This window comes from Pinus tabuliformis, chromosome 6 (assembly GCF_031772625.1).
Source record: "Pinus tabuliformis cultivar Carrire ecotype Pingquan chromosome 6, CPIR1, whole genome shotgun sequence".
Taxonomy (NCBI): domain Eukaryota; kingdom Viridiplantae; phylum Streptophyta; class Pinopsida; order Pinales; family Pinaceae; genus Pinus; species Pinus tabuliformis.
In genome coordinates, this window is record NC_142292.1 from 839,130,329 (window position 1) to 839,137,429 (window position 7,101).

Here is a 7,101-nt window from a genome sequence, read left to right on the forward strand (position 1 = left end):
TTCTTTGGGATTTCCTAGGTGATGTGTAAACTTTCGATGCCTGCTAGTTATACTAGGTCAAAAAAAAGGTGTAGGGAAAATATGAAGCAATAAATAACTAAATAAAACAATTTAAAGAGTTAAATGCTTCAACATAACTTTGGGACAAAGTTCCTTAAAGAGGGGGAGTAGGTAATGCCCCGTAATAATAATAATAATATACAAGTGAATAAATAATAATAACAATAATAATAATAATAAATAATAATAAAGGAAATATAATAATAGTAAATAAAAAATAAATAATGAAGAGAATATAATAATAGTAAATAATAAACTAGAGTTCTATATATATATATATATATATATATATATATAAATAAAGTAGAGTTTAAAAAATGAATAAAATAAGAAAGACTTAAATTAAGAGACACTAAATTAAGTAAAACTTAAAATAAGAAATAAAAGTTGCTATTTTGACGCATGGAATGTATGCATGCGGATCCCTTTCCGTTTTTGGAATTGTTTGGTCTATTTAATGGACGATGAGGAGGATGAGATTATTCATTCATTCTTTGAGGGAAAAGTGTTGTGAGACAAAGGATTCCTTCGTAGTACTATGTTGATTGAGGGCTTGGGGGTGGCCAATTGTAGAAATATTATGTGTAGCTGAGCATACGGTTGGGTGGAGAGTTGTCCAAAAAATGTTTGTGGTTTTTAGCTGGATTCAAATAACATTCAACTTCGAAATCACAAGGAATATCATCGATTAATGTAAGTCATCTTTGCTTGTGTTTTTAAAAAATTCATGATAATTAGTTGAATAGTTTGTATGTTTATTATTAAGAATATAATTGATATAGTTTGTTGTATATTATAATTGTGGGTTGTTACAAAGCTTTCTTTGGTTATTGTTGTTACATAGGAAATCTGTCATTTTTCTTCGGTAGTCATCTCTATATAAGATAACAACCTCCCCACCCTTGTCGGCCTAGAGAATAAAAGTATCATGGTTACTGTTCAAAGTCTTAAGGGCTTCAAATCCTGATTTGCTTGTATTACTCCTAGGGGGTTTAGCCTTTTTAAGAGCAACTACACAATATGTCCTAATGAAATTTATAATATGATTCAATAAGCCCTTAATACCAAATCCAATGCTGAAAATAATGTTCTCTGCCAAGATATTTCTTGGGCACTAATCCATGAACTGAGAGTCGATATTTGTTCTCTACTAATTTGGATTCTAGAAATATCTCGAGAAGGAGCTGACCTGTTGGATGAAAAAAGAATGCCAATAGAAATTATTTCTAAATTTCTCAAATTGCCTAAGCTTAGTTGACTCCTCCAATGGTAGGGATTTTAATGCAGAGCAAGCATCTACTTTAACCCATAGAGAAAGGGATACAGTGATGGAGATATCCAAATGAAGAGTGAATAACTCACTTGATAATCAATCTAATTCCTTTCTTATCTTTCCAATCTCATAACATAACAAAGAGAAACTAGGTTTTAAAAATATATACCTATTACAAAAATTATTAAGCCTATGAATAATATGAGAAAAAACAAGTACCACCAATGTATCCCTACAGCACTTTAAAATTTTCATATCAAGTATCTTCTTTGAAACTTTTAACCACGTTCGTTCAAACATATGAACCTTTTCATCAACTTCCCTTTCATGTAGGCATAAAATATGTGAATGCAAGCTTCTATTACTCATGATTTATACAAAAAATCTTCCAGATAAATCTCATAAGGATTTTTATGTCCACACATTTCAAACCACTTTATGTGGTTCATCATCAAAACAAGAATGGATTGTCTTATCCAAGTGAACAAACAAATACAATAAAGATGCAATAGTTAAAGCTTAACAAAAAAATAGTATATTCCAATAATAAGTTAAAAATATAAAATCAAAGATAAAAATCTTAAGGAAAAAAAGAGATAATATTTACTAATTGAAACTTGAAAAAAACACAAAAAAATATAATAAATATCCAAAAAGAAAAGTATTAAAAATGAAAAGTTATATAAAAATTGAAAATAAGAAAAAAGAGAAAGATGAAAAGAAATAAATAAGAATTCAAAGGAAATAAAAGTTTAACTACCAATATCTTAATACCTAACTAATAATAATATTAATATATTTGAATGATACATTAAAAATATAAAATTATAAAAATAAGAATTCAAAGAAAATAGAAAGTTCAATTACCAATATCTTAAGACCGAACTAATAATAATATTAATATATTTGAATGATACATTAAAAATATAAAATTATAAATATAGAAAAATTAAGAAAAACACTAAAAATTTTACTGAACAAAATGTTAACAAAACATAAAAGAAAATAAAATATCTAATAACAATTAAAAAAATATAAAATATATGGACAATAGTACATATAAAAACAAATTTACAAACTAAAAAATGTAATTATAAATAGAAAGAAATTAAAAGAAAAACAAAATAAAAATGAAAATCAAGATAACTTAATTATAATAATATATAAAAGTAAATAATTATGAAAGGAAAGGAATAAATTAAAATTATTACTACATAATATGACATTCTTTATTGTTTTTTTGGGACAATAACGGTTATATTGAAATGGGCGGTAAACCAGCTACCGCGTGCTTTACAATTCTGAAGAGTCCATTACAGAGAACAGGGGAATATAAGAAATTGCAGATCGAATCCGATAGAGATGCTGGTCAAATCGAGATTCTGAACTGAAGAAATAAGCTACTTCGGCATATTGATGGTTGTAGATGAGACGGCGCCTCATGCAAAGTCCTCAAGCGGATCATGAGCTAACTATAAATCAAACTTCGCTTCAGATGGGCTGCCTGCGAATCTGTGAAGTGCCATTCCAGCAGACATCCTTGGCACAGAACTGAATGACCGCAGAATGAAGGGAAGGCTTCAACAACTGGAATTGCCAACGCAGAGTTTGGGAGAAGTCACCAATGCTGTTTCCCAGGGAAGACCGACTCTGAGATTTCTGTTCCAAACCGTCAGAAGAGAGAGACATAGGTAAAGCGAGACTGAGCTTGGATACGCCCTTTAGGAATCGTTAAATTCGCTAGGGAAACAGAGACAAATCAGTTAACAGAAAACAAGCTCGGGATCTGGATTCAGTTTTGGATTGTCGGATTACAAAATTGATTGAACGGAGAGCCCCTATTTCAAATAGGAAGGGAGGATCGAGCTGGAAATTTAAGGGATTGAGCAAGATGATTCAGATGAGTTTATTACCAGGGATCTTTGAGAGCAGAGGACACCAAGGTTGGCCTCATTATCGGCTAGGGAGTTGAGGTTCCTTAAGATATGATAGAAGGAAATTTTGTTAAATTTGGGGAGCAGAAGTCTGATTTTCCTAATGATGGGAGCTAGCTGAACCTGGTGAGAGTTCTTAGGACAAAGCATGGCCTGGATGATGAGTCTTGAGTCTCCGAAGACTGAGAGAGAAAGGATATTTCTTTTGATCGCCTGTGTTAGCCCTTGCCACAATGCCAGAGCCTCCGCTCTGTTGTTAGTTTCAATTCCTAGACCCCAATGGAATCTCAGTTTCGGGAAGCCTCCAGGGCTCAATAGAACTCCCCCACTGCCAGCAACCCCAGGGTTTCCTTTAGAAGCCCCATCGAAGAATAAAGAGTGATCTTCCAAGGCCGATCTCCACTTGATAAACTCTTGTTCTTCCAGCCTAATCTCCCAAGTGGAATGAGCGGGGATAGAATGAGGGGGCCTTTCCTTCAGCTTTGGAACTAATTCTTTGAACCAATTCTCTTCTTCTATGAGCAGTCTTGTTTCGTTCCTTGATGAAGTGTTGGCTTCCAGAGCCTCTCCCAACAAAGCTTTTATTTTAGAGATAACTCTTATTGTAGTGCAACTTTCTTCTCGGAAAATTCTGTTGTTTCTTTCCAACCATAATTTCCAGCAAACAAACTTGGGGATCCACATCCAGCTGGTTTTGAGAAGACTTTTATTTTTAAGACAGAAGGGAGATAAGTTTGCCCAAGTTCTGAACAAGGCAGGAATGTTGTCTGGGAGAGCAAGGATAGTGGGCTCTAACAGAAGCACCCCCCTCCAGACTTCTTGAGCAAAGGGGCATAGCAGCAACAGGTGATTGGTAGTTTCTTCATCAGACCTACAGAGGGGACATCTGGAAGGTCCTTCCATCCCTCTTCTTCTCAAATTATCTCTGCTGAGGATGCTTTGATGTGCCACAGTCCAACAGAACAAGTCTATTTTTGGAAGAGCTGGAAAGTCCCATATAAATTTCCATTGGGCTGGATTTGGAGGAACATGAGGAGCAGCCATAATTCTTTTATAACCTTCAGCAACAGTATATTGGCCAGATATGGACCCCCAACCTCTTTTGTCTTTAGCAGTCGCTTTTGAAGGAGATTTTCCTTAGAGCATATCTAGAAGTAAAGAGGCTTCCCCTTCCAGCATTATGGGGACCTCCCCCAAATTCCACCCATCCCAGGTTCTGTCAGGAGCTTCTTTCCAGTTCGAAATGTCCCACAATGTGTGCAGATTACGAGACTGAAGCCAATCTTTGATGTTTGCAAGACCATTCACATGCTTCATTGGTTGGTCTCCCAAGATCGAATCATCCCAGATATTGATTTTCCTTCCATTGCCAAGGATCCAATATAGGTATTGGTTGAATTGCTCCCTTGCAGCATTGCAAAGATTGAATATTGGTGAACCTTTTAGAGTTCTTGGGGGCTTATCCAGGCATCTCAATCGCTGCCCATGGAAGTATTTCTTCCAAATGACTCTTTTACTCCAGCTAGTATTTCCAGAGACTAAATTCCATAGGATCTTGGATCCCAAAGCAAGATTTTGAGCAGCCAAATTGCGCATCTGGAGGCCTCCTTCCTGAAATGGACTCTTGAGGATTTCCCAGCTCACTAAATGGATTCTTCTATCATTGTTATTCCCACCTTCCCACAGAAATCTTCTCAACAGGCTATCTAACTTACTAAGAAAGGTTTTTGGGGCAAGGAGGATTGAGTTTTGGAAAAGAGGCATGCTTATTAGGACCGATTTCATGAGGATGACTTTCCCTGCATTGTTCAACCATGAGGCACCCCAGGCTTGGATTCTATTCTTTATTTTGTCAAGCAGCGGCAGCCAGTGAGCAACTTTAGGCTTAGTTTTGAAGATTGGTATCCCGAGATATTTAAATGACTCCCAATTTCGGATTCCTTCCATTTCTAAAAGTCTTGCTATGTCAGACAGTTCTTTAGTCGAGCAATTCCAGCCATAGATAGAGCATTTTCTATAATTGATTTTGCTGCCCGAGATCAGCCTGTAAATGTCCAGTTCCCTCTTGAAATGTCTGGCAGAAATCAAGCTGGCTCCTCCAAGCAGCAGAGTGTCGTCAGCAAATTGGGCATGATTAATGTCTTTCACCTTGTGAGTAGTTCTGAGGCCAGGCAGTGTTTGAATTTGTTGATTATGATCTAGTTGGAAACTTAACATCGAGGCTTGGATAGCATATAGGAGCGGAGACAATGGGCATCCCTGTCTCAGGCCCCTAGAAGCTTGGAAGAAATCAGTAGAACGGCCATTAACCAAGGGCACAATCCAAGGCGAGGCAATACAGGCTTTCACCCAGTTGATGAATTTTGTTGAAAAGCCTAGCTTCTTCATCACAGCAAACAGAAATTCACGTCTCACCCTGTGAAATGCGTTAGCCAAGTCGAGCTTAATCACCATGCCTTTCTCCTTTCTTTGGCAACTAGAGTGGACTGCTTCTTGGACCAGCACAATATTATCCAAAATCTTTCTGCCTTTTATGAAACCGCCTTGATTTTCAGGGATGATGTCTGGCAAGATGTTTTTCAGCCTGTTGGCTATTATTTTGGAGACCAACTTATGGCTGGAATTGCACAATGATATTGGCCTAAATCTACTAAAGTCAGATGCGCCTTTCTCTTTTGGGATCAGAGCTAGGAAGGCTGAGTTGATGCCACCACCTATCTTTACACAATTCTGGGATTTTCTGACCATCCTCAGTAGATCTTTTTTTATTATTGACCAGCAAGTCAAAAAGAACCTGACAGAGAACCCATCTGGCCCTGGGGCTTTATCAGGCTCCATGTTGTTCAGTGCCTCCTCAAGCTCTTCCATACTAATCGGAGCTGTCAGCATATCGTTATCCGATTCCTTGACACAATTGGGAATTAAATTGATCGGATAAGAGTGGGGATCAATATCTGGTTCTTCAGGAGCCGAATACAGGTCTTGGAAGAAGGAGTATGCAGCTCTCTTGATGCCTTCGAAATCCTTGATCACAGTATTTTGGTGCTGAATCTCTGAGACTGATTTGAAGTTCTTTCGGGCTTCCGCTTGCTTATGAAAAAAGCTGGTGTTCTTATCGCCGGATTTCAGCCAGAGCATCCTAGACTTCTGCCGCCAAAACTCTTCCTCCTCCCTGCTTGATCTATGAACCTCTTTTTGGAGCTCGACTTCTTTTAGTAGCATACTTTGAGAAACAGGATTTTGCTCCATTTCTAGTTGATGGGCAGCAAGCCTATTTGTATTTTCTTTTCTTTTGGATGTGGGGGATTGCAGTCTTTTAGCCCAGTCTTTTAGATTTCTTTTTAGAATCCTGATTTTCTCTTCCCACACAAAGAAAGGAGAACCTTGGACGGGCTTGTTCCAAGAGTCGGAGACCACATCTTGAAAGCCTTCTTGCTGGATCCACAAAGGGCTGAACCGAAAAGGGATGGGGCCAAGATTGCAGTCAAGGGAAAGCTCGAGAAGAATTGGAAACAAGATGAATAAATATAAATATAAGAATTTAGATTTATTGTAATTATATTAATAATTTATTATTATAAGTTTTTTATTTAAAATAAATAAAATAATAATATAATTTTAAATAAAATATATTTTTAATATTAAAAAATATTTATTATTATGAAAATATTTTAAATAATAATATTATTGAGAAACATGTGAAGTGGTTGGTAAGAGGTTAACTCACTCACATACTCATTTGAAGCTAATACAACAATATTTATCAACATATTTATCATTAATCATATTATTAGTGGGGATTTGAATTAGGTTGGGAAAGATAAGAGTCACAAA